The sequence below is a fragment of the Mustela erminea genome, chromosome 13 (genome assembly GCF_009829155.1).
Source record: "Mustela erminea isolate mMusErm1 chromosome 13, mMusErm1.Pri, whole genome shotgun sequence".
NCBI lineage: Eukaryota > Metazoa > Chordata > Mammalia > Carnivora > Mustelidae > Mustela > Mustela erminea.
In genome coordinates, this window is record NC_045626.1 from 5,183,423 (window position 1) to 5,187,266 (window position 3,844).

Below are 3,844 nucleotides of genomic sequence, written 5' to 3' on the forward strand. Positions count from 1 at the left end.
TTTTTAAAAATTGTTACTCAAATACCCATCTTTCATTTTAGTAAAAGATTGGGATATCTTTTTTCAGAATATGATAGCTTATCTGGTAAAGGCATGGAATTCAGCTTACTTACAGATATATTCTCTAGAAAATTACCACAAAGATAATTTGAAAGTGAATTAAAGTCATTTTGTAAAACATGTTTAGAATATTTTCTTACCGAAGACATGGTCCTCTCTGTTTCCTGTTTCACACTCTCTTGTTTACTTTTCCAAGCACTATGTTGTGTACATTATTTAAATTTTAAGCTCATTTTCAAATATCTAAGACCATAAAAATTTAACTTGGCCAAGCTGGTTGATTTTCACAAAATTTTATCTTTATGTACATAGCAAGCACTCTGAGGTTCTCTAAATAAGCAGGACGATGATATATCATCAGAGATATGAACAACTAAAGGTTGAGCAGGCTGTATGGATGTAAGACTTCTTCTATGTAGAACACCAAAAGTTGTGCTAGTTTCTGCCCTTTAATTGAACATCCCACAAAGCAGTTCCTTACTTCTCTATCTTTATCCTAATGAGACTCCTTTATCAATATTTTCCAGTGTGTTTGCTACTTTCCTGCTATGCCCATGTTAGCAGGATTAAGTGAATGATGTATAATAATATGAATGTGTCTATTTAAACCCAGGCTTTGGTTGGGTAACAAGTCTGCCATCCATTCCCTAAATTTTACAATACTCCAGCCTCCCCCAAGCCCAGCCAACCAGAGATATAGTCTCCATAATTATGGTTTTCCCTTTGAGTGTATGGTACTAATAGAATTATACATAGATAAACATTTGAAACTGGCTTCTTTCCCAAAGAAAGAATATTATCTTAGTGATGCAACCAACTTCTATATCCCAACAGTCTTTTCCATTTTTGATTAGTCATCCATGGTTTAGCTGCTTCATAATTTATGTATCTATTCACCCACTGAACCACATCCAAGTTGGGGCACCTGAGTGGTGCAGTCTGTTGAGCTTCCAACTGTTGGAAGATCAGCTTAGGTCTTGATCTTAGGGTCATGAATTCAAGCCCCACAGCGGGGACCATGCCGGGCATGAAGCCTAGTCAAAAAAAAAAAAAAAAAAAAAGCCAAGTTGTTTCCAGTTTGGAAAATTATGAACAGAGCTCTATAAAAGGTAAGTGCTGGTGTGAACATAATTTTTATTTCTTTGGGCCGAATACTCAGGAGTGAGAATTTTGGTTAATATAATAATTATATTTTTAACTTCATAGGAACTGACAAATTATTTTCCAGGTCGTAAGCATTTGCACATCCATCAGCAACGTGTGAGCGTTAGAGTAGATCTGTGTTCTCGTGAGTGCGTCCTATTGCCCGTGTGTTCTGGTTCAGGCATTCTAACTTGTGTGGTGGTGTGCATTATCCTGGTTTTAATTTGCATAGCCATAGTGGTTAATGATGTTAAACATCCTTTCAGGTGTTCTCATGCTTTTCATATATACTGTTTGGTGAAGTATTTGTTTAATTTTTGTTTTTGTTGTTCATAGATTGGTTTTTCCCTGTTGAGTTTTGAAAGTTATTTATGTATTTTGGGTACAAGTCCACTGTCAGACATGTAATTTCCAAATATTTTCTCTCAGTCTGTAGTGAGTCTTTTAATTCTTTTAACAGTGTCTTTCACAGAACAAAAACAAAACAAAGTGTTTATATTTTAAATCTAATTTATCACTTTCCCTTTATGGATTATGCTTTCAGTGTGTCTCCATACTTTTTTGCCAAGCCCAGAATACAAAGATCTTTACCTATGCTTTCTTCTAAAAAATTATAATTTCACATTTTGCACTCAGATATATTCTCTGTTTAGAGTTAATTTTCGTGTAATGATAATGAAGACTTAGGTCAAGTTCCTTTCTAATTTTTTTTTGCATATGGATGTCCAAATGTTTCAATATAGTTTGCTGAATTATATTCTTTCTCCACTTAAAAATACTGTGTATATCTACCTTTGTCAAAAAGTGATTGGTCTTATTTTCTTAAAGATTTTATTTATTTGAGCTTTCTGCCCGTGGACACTGCCAAGTAAGCATCGGTAAAGTCTCCCCTCCACTGCCATCATGTCTAAGTTAGAGCCTCCCAAAGAGCCTGAACAGCAGCAGAAGCTCTTCATCAGAAGGCTGAGCTTTGAAACAGCCGATGAGAGTCAGAGGAGCCATTTTGAGCCACGGGGAGCACTTATGGACTGTGTGGTAAGAAGACACCCAAAGCACTCCAGAAGCTTTGGGTTTGTCACATTGTCCCTGTGGAGGAGGTGGAGGCAGCCATGAACGCGAGGCCGCACAAGGTGGATGGAAGAGTTGTGGAGCCAAACAGGGCTATGTCAAGAGAAGATTCTCAAAGACCTGGTGCCCACTTAACTGTGATAAAGATTTTTGTTGGTGGCATTAAAGAAGTCACTGACGAACATCCTCTAAGAGAAGATTTCAAACAGTGTGGGAACATCGAAGTGACTGAGGTCATGACTGACCGAGACAGTGGCAAAAAGAGGGGTTTTGCTTTTGTAACATTTGATGACCATGACTCTGTGGAAAGACTGTCATTCAAAAATCCCATCCTGTGAATGGCCACAGCTGTGAAGTAAAGAAAGAGCTCTCTAAGCAAGAGATGGCTCATGCTTCATCCAGCCAAAGAGGTCGAGGTAGTTCCGGAAATTTTGGTGGTGGTCGTGGAGGTGGTTTTGGTGGGAATGACAACTTTGGTCATGGAGGAAACATCAAGGGTCAAGGTAGTTTTGATGGCAGTCGAGGTGGTGGTGGATATGGTGGCAGTGGGGACGGCTAGAACAGATTTGGTAATGATGGAAACAACTTTGGAGGTGGCGGAAGCTATAATGGTTTTGGCAATTAAAACAATCAATCCTCTGGCCCCTATGGTCATGGAGGCCAATACTTTGCCAAGCCGTGAAACCAAGGTGGCTACTGTAGTTCCAGCAGCAGCAGTTGCTACAGCAGTGGCTGAAGGTTTTAATTACTGCAAGGAACAAAGCTTAGCAGGAGAGGAGAGCCAGAGATGTGAGAGGGAAGCTACAGGTTACAATAGATTTGTGCACTCAGCCAAACCCAGTGATGGCAGGGCCTACCTGCTACAAAGACATGCTTTAGTCAATACTCATGTGCATGGGCAAAAAACTCGAGGACTGTATTTGTGACTAATTGTGTAATGGGTTATTTTAGTTTCTGTTTTGCGGAAAGTATAAAGCATTCCAACAAAGGGTTTTAATGTAGATTTTTTTTTTTTTTTGCACCCATGCTGTTGATTGCTAAATGTAATAGTCTGATCATGATGCGGAATAAATGTGTCTTTAAAATTTTATTTATTTATTTTTTTTTTATTTGAGAGAGAGAAAGAGAGAGTGAGCAAGTACATGAGTCAGTGGCTTAACCCACTGGGCCACCCAGGTGCCCCAAGATCTGTCTTATTTTTGTGGATCTATTTTTAGACTCTGTTGACCCATTTGTTGTTTCCTTTATCAATAACATCTTGTCTTGGTTACTGTATCTTTTCAAAACACAGCTTTATCAAGGTTCAGTTGAAATTTTTAAAATACAATGTATTCAATACACATCTAATTCAATGAGTTGAGAGATAATGCATCTATCCATGAAACCATCACCCAATCAAGATGATTAGCATATCTATCCCCTCCAAAAGTTTCTTCCTATCTGAGTGTGTGTGTGTGTGTGTGTGTGCGTGTCTGCATGTGTGTGTTTGTATATAGGCAGAATGGGTGCTGGTACAAAGAGACTCCAGAGTCTTCCACATGAAGCTTCAACACTGACCAAGACAGAGTCGTTC

The 3,844-nt window shown here is 38.5% G+C and overlaps 1 pseudogene; it reads left to right on the forward strand.

Annotated features, from left to right (window-relative positions):
• Nucleotides 1-2,063: 2,063 nt before the first annotated feature.
• LOC116572292 lies at nucleotides 2,064-2,830 on the forward strand (annotated as a pseudogene).
• Nucleotides 2,831-3,844: the final 1,014 nt, after the last annotated feature.